Raw genomic sequence first — 15,488 nt, 5'->3', positions numbered from 1 at the left:
ACAGAGCAGGTAAGCATAACATGTTTGTTATTCAAAAAAATTTCTTTACTATTACTAAATTTTAGCAGGTACAGAAAATGCCCGTTGATCTCGCCAGAAATGTCCTTGCTACTTACTGTGAGCTGAAATTAAAATTTGATGTTACTTCAGCAAACTGCTAATTTCTCCATCCGTCATATGATAGAGATTAGACATGTGCGCCGTCAATAAATTTGTTTTGTTTCGTTCCATTTCGTATTGGAATTAATTCGTATTTCGTGTCCGAAATTCTATTTAAATTCGTACGAAATACGAATTTTCGCTAGGTTCAGTAACTTTTCATAACAATTACGAATGTTCGTTATGATGAATTTATCATTAAGAGGGGCTCCCACCATCCCTGTGCTGTGCTGACTTCCTGGGTTTTTAACGTTCGTTAACTTTTCGTAACAATTACGAATGTTCGTTAGGAATTTGGATCCGAAATTCGTAAGCGAAATTTCGTACAAAATTCGGAAGCATAGCAATTCGTATTTTGGATCCTCCCGAATGTAGGAATTTACGGAAATTCGTACAAATTTTCGATTCGTACGAAACTAATCGCACATGCCTAATAGAGATGAACAAAGGCAGACATGTTCGAAGTCCAGCCTGTGTGACAGCAATGGCTGCCCCGATCGATACAGTGAATGAATGAATGTAGACACCCAGAGACAGGAAATGTGTTATTTAAGGATTAACAGGTGAAAATAAAGAGAAAAAAAGCCTGAAAAAGGAAACTAATGCAGCCACCTAATTTTAGGACTGGTAAGTTGCAATATATCAGTTGCAATATATTTCATTTTTTGTGGAAATAAAAAGTGTATTTTATAGCTTGTCACAGCCCCTGAGACATGGAAGGCTATCCAGGGTCTGAGACAGAGCAAAAAGCTTAAAACATCCATATCTTTGGCTCAGAGTCCATGCAAGAGATAAATATAAAGCTTTCTGACAAAGTATCTTCCAAAATAAATAAGCTGTAACTAGATTAAAGTCCAAAGTGTTATTTGAAGATTTTAGAGATCATTATAAATCAGGAGAATTGAATAAAAATGCAAGGAGGTTTATTCAGTAAAATTTTCTTCCAGAAGAGGTCAGAATCGCATGTTTGTGCGATGATTCAGATCCTTCACATCACAGTCAGCTCCTCCTAGATCACAATACCGTTCTTAGGGCCGGTACACACCAGAGCATGGTGTGGGAAAGGTGCATTCCACGTGCACAACGCCATGCTCATAACCCACGGCCTGTGCGGTCTGCTGTGGGTGCCAATATATTCTAAACGACACCCCAAATATAGATACCTGCCTGCACCAGATCACATGGTAATGCAGTACCATGCAATTTGATGCAGTGCGTGCACTACTTTGTGTGCGATCCATTGTAATTTAAGCCCTTTCAAATGAATGGGCTGAAAATCACATTGCATTGAACCGCACAGAAACATGCACTGCAGTCATTTGAGATTGTGAACCAGCCCCGACATCAGAGTCCTCGGTTCCCCTACACATCGCAGTTCCCTCCGTTTACATCACTCCCCCCCCCACAGTAATGTACTCTGCCCCTCCCACACACAGTAGTGTCCTCTGCCCCTCCCCCCCAATAGTGTCCTCTGCCCCCCCCTCACTACAGTGTCCTCTGCTCCCACCCCCCCACAGAAGTGTCCTCTGGCGATTTCACGTCACCCCCACCCAGAAGTGCCCTTTGCCCCTCCTCCACAGCAGTATCCTCTGCCCCCTCACTCTCCTACCATACACAGTGCACAGTAGAGCAGAGAGTGGGAGTCAGGACAGTTATGGATGGAGGGCAGGAGCGGGAGCTTCCAGAGTTACCTTTTCATATTAACAAGCTGGTGATTGGTTGCTATGACTGCCCTGTCGCTATTTTGGAGCCAGTTCTAACCCCCAGCCTCCACTGCCGCTCTCATCCTCACAGCAGAGCGGAGAGTGGGAGGCAGGACAGTTCTGGATGGAGGGCGGGAGCTGCCCGAGTTAACTTTTTAAGCTAACCAGCAGGTGATTGGTTGTTAGGATACTAAAGGTATGACACAGCGTATGTCTAACTCATATGCTTTACTAAGATCTACTTGGATAAAGGCTTGCGGCATATAATATAGTTAGTCAGGTTGAAAAAAGAAACAAGTCCATCCAGTTCAACTTTAAAAACAATAAATAAATAAAAAATAAAATATTGTACAATCCAATATACCCAATTTTATACACTCAGGTTGATCCAGAGGAAGGCAAAAAACCACAGCAGAGCATGCTCCAATTTGCTACAGCAGGGTAAAAAATTCCTTCCTGATCCCCCGAGAGGCAATCGGATTTTCCCTGGATCAACTTTACCTATAAATATTAGTATCTAGTTATATTATGTACATTTAGGAAAGTATCCAGGCCTTTCTTAAAACAATCTACTGAGCTGGCAAGAACCACCTCTGGTGCAGGCATGTAGTGGCCATCGGGACTACCGGGAGATTCCCGGTGGGCCGATGGCTCAGTGGGCCAGTCAGGTGCGGACCTGGAGCCGCTCCCCTCTGACAGTGAGTGATCGCAATTTCACTCCTGTCAGGAGGAGCAGCTTCCGTCACATGCTGGAGAGAGCATTAGACCAACGGCAGACTTTCCTTCCTCTTTCCCCTAACACTTGTTATCATGACTGGAGAGAGGAACGAGAAGCTGCCTTCAAAACAGTGAGTACATGTGGGAGTAGGAGGAGAGGGAGGACACACTGATGTGAAGGGCTGCTGATGGGGGCTCTCTGATGGGGACTGTGATGTGAAGTGGGCTGCTGATTGGGACACTCTGATGTAAGGGGGAGGCTGATGGGGACACTCTGATGTAAGGGGGACGCTGTTGGGGACACTCTGATGTAAGGGGGACGCTGTTGGGGACACTCTGATGTAAGGGGGACGCTGTTGGGGACACTCTGATGTAAGGGGGATGCTGATGGGGACACTGATGTAAGGGGGGCGCTGTTGGGGACACTCTGATGTAAGGGGGATGCTGTTGGGGACACTCTGATGTAAGGGGGGCACTGTTGGGGACACTCTGATGTAAGGGGGGCACTGTTGGGGACACTCTGATGTAAGGGGGATGCTGTTGGGGACACTCTGATGTAAGGGGGACGCTGTTGGGGACGCTGATGTAAGGGGGATGCTGTTGGGGACACTGATGTAAGGGGGGCGCTGTTGGGGACACTCTGATGTAAGGGGGGGCACTGTTGGGGACACTCTGATGTAAGGGGGGGCACTGTTGGGGACACTCTGATGTAAGGGGGACGCTGTTGGGGACACTCTGATGTAAGGGGGACGCTGTTGGGGACACTCTGATGTAAGGGGGACGCTGTTGGGGACACTCTGATGTAAGGGGGACGCTGTTGGGGACACTCTGATGTAAGGGGGATGCTGTTGGGGACACTGATGTAAGGGGGCGCTGTTGGGGACACTCTGATGTAAGGGGGATGCTGTTGGGGACACTGATGTAAGGGGGGTGCTGTTAGGGACACTCTGATGTAAGGGGGGCGCTGTTGGGGACACTCTGATGTAAGGGGGGCGCTGTTGAGGACACTCTGATGTAAGGGGGATGCTGTTGGGGACACTCTGATGTAAGGGGGACGCTGTTGGGGACACTGATGTAAGGGGGATGCTGTTGGGGACAGGTTGGGCCCCTTCATCATCCCATTATACCTCTCCCACTAAGGGGGAGTGCTCTTGGTTCTCATGATGGTGGTACAATGACATTTATGTGTGTATATATTCGTCTCTGCAGTTAGGCCCTGAGGAAAAAGAGGAATCCTTTGAAACGTGTCAGCCAGCAGAGGCCCCCGGTGAGGCCCCCCCCATGGTTTGGAGACTGTTGAGTCCAGGACTTTAGAGCTACGGATGAGCGGCTCGATAAGAAATCTTTTGTTCCAATGCTTGAGAGTAGTTTTTATGATTTAATTTTCAATAAATGTATGTGGCATAACGCATTAGGCTGGTGTGCCTCCTTCTTTACCATTTTCTAGAAACAATGACTTTCCTAGTCCTAGAGGGCAGCAAGGCTTGAAGTAATATCTCTTGAGAAGTGGACAACCACTTTTTCCTTTGCAGGGCTAGCATTATGCGCAAGAGTGTTTTATATTTGCTGTCCAAAGGTGTCTGCTTTACTACTTCATCCAGAATGCAGACACTCTAATGCCACGTATGAACTTTCGACGGACTTCCAACGGACTTTTGAACGAACGGACTTGCCTACACACAATCACACCAAAGTCCAACGGATTAGTGCGTGATGACGTACGACCGGACTAAAATAAGGAAGTTGATATCCGGTAGCCAATAGCCCTAGTGTGGGTTTTCGTCCGTCGGACTAGCATACAGACGAGCGGATTTTTCGACCGGACTCGAGTCCGGTCGAAAAAAAGTTTCATCAGCCTTAGAAACATGTTCCAAATCTAAAGTCCGTCAGATTTTTGACCAAAAAAGTCCGCTGCAGGTCGGCGGTCGGATTGTCCGCCAGACTCGGTCCGTCTTTCCAGTCTGGTCGAAAAGTCCACTCATGTGTACACGGCATAAGAGAGTGTGTTACTGGATGGATCACCAGGTGAAATTGAAAAAAGCCTAAAAAAAGAAAGCGAATGCAGACACCACATCTAAAGATTGGTATAATCTTTATCAAAGTAGAGGATTCTTTCTTTGTCTTTACACTTAGTAACTTTTTTCTATTTCAATATAATTTATTGAAAGATTTTTCCAAAAAGGGACACAAATTGTAGGCAAAGAATGACATAGAGGACAAACACTTTTTAAACAAGTACACAACCAATACTTCCCAACCTTTTGAGACAAAGAAAAAAAAACAGGGGCTACATTTAACAAGACAGCAAAACACACATACCAGTAAAAAATGCCATCGTTTCATATTAAAACAAAACAAAGTATCAATACTTCACTAGCAAAAAGAAGTTTCATCAGCCATAGAAACCCATAAACAACAGTAAGCATCTATGAAAAAACACTACTACAAATATAAATTAGTTTACCCCATTGCTTGTTTAAAAAAACAATAGATATACAACACAGAGCAACCAAATTCCATCATGTTTTTGAGTTAAAATACATTAGAACACATTAGACTAACTGCTTTAGGCAGCATTACCGTACCTCCCAACTGGGAAAGCAGGAGATCATTTAACATAAAGAGCGTAGGCAAACAACACACCCTTTCCTCGCCCCCAGTTACACAGACGGTGAAGAATTTATGCACAAAAAACATTTCTTAAACCTACTAATGCATTTTTAACAAATGTTAACAAAAAAAAAACAAAACAAATGCAATCATAAGGCTTCATGTACACTGCTGCTGGTAAACGGATGTTTAGGAGCAGTTGGGTGTTTTTTTCAGCTGCCCCAGAACTCTCCTCTATGTTATCTTATCAGTACATGTACACAGGGTCGCCTACAGTCATTTCTAGGCAGTTGAGTTTAGAATAATTTTTTGGAAAGCAAAAAAAAAAAAAAAAAAAAAAAAAAGTTCAGGACAGATGTTTAGAGGCATTTGAAACGCCAAACGCCTGTAACAGCTTGTAAACGCAGTAACTTGCGTTTGGTCGCATTTTGTTTACAGGCGTTTTAAATTTTTGACTATTTAAAAAAAAAAATGCGTCAAAAACGGAAACATGGCAAAGCGGACGTTTTTAACCGTATGTTACTATCTGTCAGGTTAAATCATTCAGGAAAGGTTGTAAAATGTCCCATGTACATTAAGCCTAAAGCTGGAGAAAAGATGTAGAGCAATATAACATTTATGGTAAAGTACAGACCTAAAGATCCTACCTGGATGACATTTAGTTTACTAAATCACCATGTAGCAAAAAATTGCTGGGTTTTGCAGAAAATACTCTTCTTATCCTATTTACATCCGACTGCTGCTAACCTTCTACAGTCTCTTTAAACCACTTGCTGCCTACAAGTACTAGTAATGGTGCACCATACAGTATCTGTTGGCCATTTCTAGTCTCCACCAGTGGCCCATGTACTTACAGTGCCTTGAAAAAGTATTCATACCCTTTGGAATTTTCCACATTTTGTCATGTTACAACCAAAAACGTAAATTTCTTTTATTGGGAATTTATGTGATAGACCAACACAAAGTGGCACATAGTTTTGAAGTAGAAGGGAAATGATGAATGGTTTTCTAATTTTTTTTAACAATATATATGTGAAAAGTGTGGCGTGCATTTGTATTCAGCACCCCTGAGTCAATACTTTGTAGAACCTCCTTTCTCTGCAATTACAGCTGCAAGTCCTTTTGGGGATGTCTCTACCAGCTTTGCACATCTAGAGAGTGACATTTTTGCCCATTCTTCTTTGTAAAATAGCTCAAGCTCTGCCAGATTGGAGGAAGAGCGTCTGTGAACAGCAATTTTGAAGTCTTGCCACAGATTCTCAATTGGATTTAGGTATGGACATTTGACTGGGCCATTCTAACACATGAATATGCTTTGATCTGTCTGTATGTTTAGGGTTGGTGTCCTGCTGGAAGGTGAACCTCCGCCAAATCTTTTGCAGACTCAGGTTTTCATCTAAGATTGTCCTGTATTTGGCTGCATCCATCTTCCCATCAACTCTGACCAGCTTCCCTGTCCCTGCTGAAGAAAAGCATCCCCACAGCATGATGCTGCCACCACCATATTTCACGGTGGGGATTGTGTGTTCAGGGTGATGTGCAGTGTTATTTTTCCGCCACACATAGCATTTTGCTTTTAGCCTAAAAAGGTAAATTTTGGTCTCATCTGACCAGAGCACCTTCTTCCACATGTTTGCTTGTCCTCCACATGGCTTCTCGCAATTCTTCTTGTCACTCTTCCATAAGGACCTGATTTGTGGAGTGCAAGACTAATAGTTGCCCTGTGGACAGATTCTGCCACCTGAGCTGTGGATCTCTGCAGCTCCTCCAGAGTTTCCATGGGCCTCTTGGCTGCTTCTCTGATTAATGCTCTCCTTGCTCGGCCTGTCAGTTTAGGTGGACAGCCATGTGTTGGTAGGTTTGCAGTTGTGCCATACTATTTCCATTTTCCGATGATCGATTAAACAGTTCTCTGTGAGATGTTCAAAGCTTGGGGTATTTTTTTATAAAATGGCTAAAGTGATGCCTACTTGCCTACTATAAAGTGACTGACAGTCAATATACTAGATAAGTTTTATAATTAAGTTAAACTAACTTTCTACGTTTTTCTTAAAGTTTAATAAAAAAAAATAAATTACTTACGTCAGTGCTACAGTTTGAATTTAAAATGTATTTGTTTGATCTGTAAAGTTAAGTCATGGATTGTGGAAACTAACTAGTTTCGGGTGATTGTATATAGTGTATACCACATTTACCACTGACTAATGCAGAGTTGCAATGCAAGGAGATCAGCTAAAAGTAGTTGGATTGTATGTGCATTATAATTAATCAAAATTAGTCAATTAATCGATTAAAAAAAATCGATGAATCGAACACTTAAATTCTAATCAGTAACAGCCCTAAAATAAATATAAGCAGCGCAGTATGTTAAACTAGGTCTGTGATGAGTATTAAAAACGGTATATCCTGTGCTCAGTTGTGCTGCTAAGGGTATATATATATATATATATATATATATATATATATATATATATATATATATATATATATATATATATATATATATATATCTTTTCTGCTGGCCTGGCTGATGCATGTGATGCCAAAGGTCTTTCTGCCCTCACAAGACAGAACTTGTGGGTGTCCTTGCAAGCACCGAAAACAACAAAAGAAAGAGTAGACCAACAGAACCATTTTTGAGTAATAAAATGTAATCTACTTACAAACGCCTCTTAGCAAGCATAGGCATGTAAAATGGTGCTGACGAGACCACCTCAAGATCCACAGTGCTCAGTCAGTGGTGTGGGAAGCCCTCCTAGCATCCAAAGGCTTATACTTTGAGGGCCAAGCCTTTGGATATCACAAGGGTTTCCCATACCACTGGCTGAGCACTGTGGATCTTGAGGTGGTCTCGTCTGCACCATTTTACATGCCTATGCTTGCTAAGAGCGTTTGTAAGTAGATTACATTATATTACTCAATAAAAATGGTTCTGTTGGTAATGCAGTAGGTCAGTGTGCCCTTTCTTTTGTTGTTTTCTATGATGAGTATAGCATGAATTTAACCTACAAGGCAATATAAACATATAGGGTAGTTGAATAGCACTTTTTTTTCCTTCGTCTACAGTCTAAGGGGCAGTGTACTGGCTAGTTTTGTAAGCACTTTAGTCCTGCAGTGCCTTTTGGTTATGCTCTCATTAAGGATGTTGCAACACATCTATCCAAAGGGTCAAAATCAACTCGAGCACTAGACATAAATACAGGCTTAAAAACAGGACAACTGTAGAGGAAAGCTGTATAAAAGGTATTTGGGCCCAAAAGTCTCCTTTATGTGACACTTTTAAGTTCCAAAACCAAATATTTTGCCTGTTAGTACAGCATTTAGCCATTGTCACGTTTTAATCTGGAATGTCTACAGCTTATAGTTCAGGATGTGCATCTGCAGAACACTACGTATTGCAAGATCACAGAATTAGGTTCCCATGGCAAAACAGATTATGGCTGTAGAAATATGTTAAATGTCTGATTTGCCTTTACAAGCGTGTATGATTCAGAGCTGTTTGTTTATCTGACACTGGAAAGGACAATGAAGAATAGCAGGACCAAGACACTAATGCAATAGAAGCGTGACTTCATTTGGAACTTATTTGTCTGTCAGGAGTATAAGTCTTCCCATGCTCAGGGCAACAAACAGCATTACACTGGAAAAGGGAATACAATTTGTACAGGACAGATCTATATAGAAAACCCCTTTAACACATTAATAATGAATGAGGGCTGTCACATAGTGAACTTCACATTGGAATATGCACATATTTTAGCAGTTTAACCAAATTAGGTAACAAGTGACTCTATTGAGAAAAGTCATGTTGAACTAACTAGCTATGAAATAGTTGGCATCACTAACCTTACTTTTATAAAACCACTCAGTTCTCGGAAAAAAAAAAAGTTTGGTTGAGTCATCTAACACCTTCCTATATCTCAGAGGGATTGACATGGCAAAATATCCTCAGCCCAGTTTTGCTCCAATGTTGCAGACTTTATAAAGACATATGAGGGTATTGTGCTTCCCTTTGCTGGTTTTACCATAAAGCAAAATAAACATGAAGCATGCAGTGCCAATAATGTAATGCCATGTTATTGATTTGGTGAATGTTGGAATAAGCAAGTGCAAACTAGAGTCACCAGAGTCTCAGTTGTATAATAATTTGACATAGTTTAACCCATCATCCAGTAGCCAAATCTGAATTTTTTTTTTGCGCTAACCTAAGCTTATTATTTTTCTTGATGGTAAACTGCATTAATACAATATTTCTCAAACATAGGTGCCTCCATGAATCCAGCCAAAAAGAAGAGAAAAAAACAGGTCCAGACATGATAAGTGTGCTCATACTCTTGTAGTGCTTTTGAGATTTTATTGGCTGGGGCCACAGTTTTCTGGTCAGTGTAGTCTCCTGATACCTGCACAAGCTATTGTGTTTATACACATTCCCTTGTATAACCCGCCTCTCACAGTCATGTTTCAGTTTTGTGAGCAAGCAGTACAGGAGCCAATTACACAGAATGGCAGGACTTGATCTGAAGTATATATTTTTTTTCCCCCCTTTATCTAGAAAGGGAAGACCCTCACCATGCCAACATCCAATTGATATGTAAAAAGGTTGAAAAGAGTAAAAACTCAAAAATGACTTTGTGGGCATAACATGAGGCAGTAAATTAAAAAATATATATCTTTTATTACAAAAGGTTAAAAGGTTAAAAAACATGAAATAAACAAAACAACACCCTTTACTTGACAAGGTCAACAGATATCCAATAGAGCAAAAATGTGGAGGCATGGATCCTTTCAAAAGTGGTTAAGAGTCTGTGAATTGCACAGAAAAACAATATATGTATATATGTTTTAATAGATTAGGTCCATGGTCTCCTCCATGCTAGCTTGTCAACGCATTTCACAACATTAATAGCTTCTTCAGGACATACTGGGTAGGTGCTGATTGGCCGTGAAAAATAGGTACTGGGTGACTCAACACAAAAACAGACTGGGAGCAGATTCAATCCATCCACAGATCAAATTCCAAATATTGAAGACATTCAATTCTCCTACGATACACCCTGAACAGGGGGAAGGAAAGATGGATCCAACCTCTAGAGTGACCAAATGGACTGATAATAGTGAAATAAGATAGATCACTATAAACTCAGTACACAGGGTAGACGAGTCAAAACGACGGGTTTAAATTATAGTTGTCGTAAATAGTCGTGACATCTCACAAACCTGAGGCTAACCCTTTCATATTTCAGGCCCGAATTGACCAATGTTTTCCCTTTATTATCCATTGAGGGATACAGGAATTCAGGATTTCTTAAAGGGTTAGTTTACTTTTAATGACAAAAAAAAAAGAATGAGGTCTATTTTTTTTTTTTAATGGTTCTTACTTTTTAAACTTTTTCCAACATGCCCCCCCCCCCCAATCCTCCCTAGATGGCAGGATTCCTGAATGTTGGATGTGCAGCCTAACCACCTCATAAACGAGCACTTGGCTATGAGAATGTGGATCGCCTTGCCACGCATGTGCAGTCTGCCATCTCTCGCAGAGGGTGAGCTCAACAAAGTATGAAAACTACCACAACTAGGCAGATAATAACCGCTAAAAGGTAACTACTATCTGAATAGGCAATAAGTCTCAACCAACGACCAGCCAACTATCCACCAAAAACAGGTGGAACACAACTCTAACCAAATGGCAGAGTAAATAAATATTAAATGGGCCAAGTACTAAAGGAAATACAGATCCCTAACTGGAAGTTAGGGACAAATGTTGTAGAATCTCATATTAGCCAATGTATTTCATATTAGTCATATTGATTTGCATATATTTTATTGATTATTATTATTATTATTATTATTATTATTATAATATAGTAGTGGTTTTATCAATATTATTATTCAATAAGTAAAGCAACAATTATTAATCTTTAATAATGTATACTGTGTTTTCCATAGATTTAGAAAGTCTTCATTTAGAAGTGTTGAACTTTAAATGACCTCTGCTTTATGACAAGTACTTGTAAACAGGTGTTCTCGAAAATGTATTAAGATAGTCTACTGGATGAAAGTTCATTAGAATAGATTCAAGTTATGTAGAATTGTATCAGATAGATAAGAAAACAGGTGGTTAAAATAATTAGGTGGAATACAGGAAAGTTATGTACAGAACATTAATTAAGTTTGACAGGGTCAAACAAAGGTCTGTTTGTGCCCTCATTAAAACTGTTAAAATACATGCATATAGTGAAACATATAAAACATCTGGTGGGGTTATTGAAAGTTAATTGTCTCAAAGTTGTAAATCTGCAAATCCTTGAAGCTAGTATCAAGATAAGGAGAGTCTGATAACACAGCTGGGTGCCAGACTGTCTCTATACAGGTGTTTTTAATTGGACAAAACCAGTTATAAATCACTTTAATGAACATATAGGAATTTTGGGAATAATTAAGTTTATCTGGTTGTAGAACAGGTGTCAGATTTATGGTTGGTTACTTTGATGTAGATCTTAGCGACCAATCATATGTAAGAGATAAGTTGAGATAAGACTTGGGAAATGGTATATAAATGCAAGCTCTGTAATTGTTAGTCGGACAAGTCAGATAGGAGCTCATAAGGCTGAACTCTATGTATGCTGCCCTATTGCACGGGTCATAGAGGTCAGAACCAATGGGCAAGTATCTGTCCATAACTTGTCTCCTTGTACGAGTCAGAGAAGACTTCTTAACTTGTTCCGGAGTGTGGTCTCAGGTGAATTTCCCTCACAAACTTGGTTGAGCTGGAACCCAGAACTCTGTGAGGAGACCAGACCACCGGCCAATTGGCTGGTCCCTATCAGGTGAGAGGTTCCCAAGAATTGGCAGTAAAGACCCATTCTGGTTCAAGGTAAGAACAATTCACAATTGTATCAATTGGGGTAGAGGATAAGAATATTTATATCTAATATGCTTGCATTGTAAGAAACTGTATAAATTAGACCTGTATATTGTAATATTTTGAACATAAACCTGTATGTTATCAGCTGTTAATAAACCTGCATTGCTTAAGTTCTGCCTGGTTCGATACTTTACTATTCTACTTCACATACCATGTCCAATATTAAAAAATTCTTGGTTAACTGCAGGAAAATTAAGCCTAGCATGCCTAACCCTTGACTTCAAGGAAGGGAAGTTTGAACAGACCTAGTATATCTAGAGAAAAATTAAAATCAAAACGTGTAGTGCTGTCAAACCATGCCCTTAATGATTAACCACTTCAGCCCCGGAAGAATTTACCCCCTTCCTGACCAGAGCACTTTTTGCGATTCGGCACTGCGTCGCTTCAACTGACAATTGCGCGGTCGTGCGACGTTGCACCCAAACAAAATTGACGTCCTTTTTTTCCCACAAATAGAGCTTTCTTTTGGTGGTATTTGATCACCTCTGCGGTTTTTATTTTTTGTTTTATAAACAAATAGCGCCAATTTTGAAAAAAAAAAAAGCATTATTTTTTACTTTTTGCTATAATAAAGATCTCCAAAAAATATATAAAAATGTTTTTTTTTCCTCAGTTTAGGCCAATACGTATTCTTCTACATATTTTTGGTAAAAAAAACGCAATAAGCGTTTATTGATTGGTTTGCGCAAAAGTTATAGCGTCTACAAAATAGGGGATAGTTTTATGGCATTTTTATTGATAATTTTTTTTTTTACTAGTAATGGCGGCGATCAGTGATTTTTATCGTGACTGCGACATTATGTCGGACACATCGGACAATTTTGACACATTTTTTCACATTTTCATCTTTATTAGATATTTTTTTGCACTTTAATCATTAAGGGCATGGTTTGACAGCGCTACACGTTTTGATTTAAATTTTTGTTATGAAGTGTACATTGTTGTCAGAGCCGGTGTCAGTCACCGGTCTACGGTGTCGTTTACATAATTTTATTTACTTTACATGCACTTAGCGCGATATCGCTTGTTTACTATGTCTAGAGAAAATACCAATCAACAGAACACTCATAACCTTTGACTTCAGGGAATGGGAGGTCCATAATAAAATAGATGTTACCAGTTTAGACAACTAAGCCAATTGATGTATGAGCCCACACAGCATAAAATCGAGTGAGGTGAAAACTGTAAAGCTTAAAAAAATGAAAGGACACTAACTCTGAGTCCACCTAAAGGGGAAGTTAGGGTAGTCAACGACACCTGTACCAGAAGAATGAGCAGAAGTACTTCCAGACAACACCCATAGGTGTTTCTGGAGTTTGATAGTCACAATACAAACATGCCTAACCAGAATATATGATTCTAGAATCATCCAACCTACCACTGTAAAGAGCAGAATCCTCAACCAAGGAGTAAGGGGTAGGGATCCTAGTTTTAGTAATAGGAATAAAGGGACTCTAAGGAGATTTCAGATCCCAAGTTGGTCAGAGAAAGAAGAACTCTTTCTTGTACAGCATGTCGCAAGAAGGCCTCTTGTCTTGCAGTGCCTTTTAGGAGGAATCTGCAGCAGGGTAACAGTATTTCCTGGCTATCGACTGCTCAGGGGAGTACTGAACTTCACAGGGATGGATAGCTCTTTGCAAGGAAGGAAGGAAGGGCACTGACATGCAGTCATCACTCCTCAGAGTAGTGCTTATCAGATGAGGGGATACGAAAGGTAATACCTTAACTTTAACAATGACAGTGTGGTCATGAATGACAAACTCAACACTGTTCGCTGTAGAGTATAGGGCACCCAGTCTATTGCAGAGAGAGTTTTTAAACCTTTTCAAAATGAAGGTCTTGCAGATTCTGAGGATGTCCAGTGGAGGTCAGGTCAGAAGATCGATCAACAGAATGGTCCTCTGATGACTTGGCAACTGTCTGTTCCTGAATAATAAACTCAAGGGGCAGGCAAGAGCATAAGTGCATTAGGAAGTCCTCCCAGGATGGGAGGAAGGGGACCATCTATTTCTGGCCAGAGTCTGGTGAATAGCACCTGTGAATTCTTGATCTCTTCAAAAGACCCGCTTGGTGCCTTGCCCAAATCTCAGACCTTACTCAGAGGTAGAGACTCTGGCTAAATGGGAATTCCCCAAACTATTAAAGAGATGAACAAGAAAAAGTTTACTACACACAAAGAAAGGGTCATAGGTCAGCAGGGATTGGACTTCTTTTTTTTAGCAAAGGCAAAAATGGTGAAAATTTAAGAAAAGTGACTCTTTCTGGGAAGGTCTTCTGAGCAATCCACAATGGGGGTGCTGGAAAAAGACACTAGGGTGGACATAAAGGTCAGTGCTGTAAGCATGATCCGAAACTGCTGGAGGACACTAAAGTGTCAGGTCTTAACTAGAGATAAGAGCAGTAGGGACTGATCCATGTTAACCGTTCAGGTCAAGAGGTTCTTCAAGAGAGGGATAGGGCTGAGGAGAGTCAAGCATCACAAAGGATGCAACCACCTGGGTGAAATAGTGCAACCGTGAGTGGGATATAATTCCCAAGGATCTGCTCCTACCAGAGCCACAGGGGCAAATGAAGGAGGTGCATTATTCAAAGGGTCTAGACTGGGGTCTACAGCTTAAGCATCCAAGGCCTCTTGTCTTGCAGTCCCTTTTAGGAGGAATCTGCAGCAGGGTAACAGTATTTCCTGGCTGTCGACTGCTCAGGGGAGTACTGAACTTTACATAAAGTGAAGGTTCTTCCAGAATTGATTAATAGCTCCATTATTTTGTAGGACTGGAATTTTCCAACCCATCCCTTTGCTTTTCCTCAAACATTCAATCATTGAAAGTGATTGAAATGATGGAGCAACAGGGCAAGACCTGCAGAGGGCAGAGCTATCTACAGCATTATGCCAAGTATAAAATCTTTCACTTTCTTTTGATAATTGTGCAGCTTTACTGCAGCAAAAGGTGATGGCAATCAAATATTTCCATGCAAAGCATAGGAAACGAGAAAATTAATCAAATATGATGTTTCCTGCATGCTCAAACATTTATTCTTTATTTCAAAATGATCTTAGACCATGACCATCTGAATTTGTGATTCCCTATCCTATGAATTTACAGTTACATGGGCATGGATTAAAAAAAGAAGTGCATCATGAGAGAAATATGAAGGTTCCTTTGCTGACCTACTCCTCTAAGTACAAGCTGCAAGGTTGTCTCTGGCTTCAAAATAGGTCCCTGTCATTGACCTAGAACAAGCATGCTACAAGTGAAGTCAGAGACCCTGAGCTGCATACTTGCTCTGCTTCAGTGACTCAGAACATGCTCAATCCAGGCTCATGGATCGGCAATATACCCGGGAAGCTATAACTTTATGCAGGTGTTAAAACA

The 15,488-nt window shown here is 40.7% G+C and overlaps 1 protein-coding gene across 1 annotated transcript in view; it reads right to left on the bottom strand.

Annotated features, from left to right (window-relative positions):
- Positions 1–15,488, bottom strand: part of ADAM12 (ADAM metallopeptidase domain 12) — a 970,627-nt gene that overhangs the window by 170,799 nt on the left and 784,340 nt on the right. The window lies entirely within an intron of this gene.

The sequence above is a fragment of the Aquarana catesbeiana genome, linkage group LG08 (genome assembly GCF_042186555.1).
Source record: "Aquarana catesbeiana isolate 2022-GZ linkage group LG08, ASM4218655v1, whole genome shotgun sequence".
Taxonomy (NCBI): domain Eukaryota; kingdom Metazoa; phylum Chordata; class Amphibia; order Anura; family Ranidae; genus Aquarana; species Aquarana catesbeiana.
Note: the sequence above shows the minus strand (reverse complement) of the source record. Positions and strands in the feature narration are given on the sequence as shown.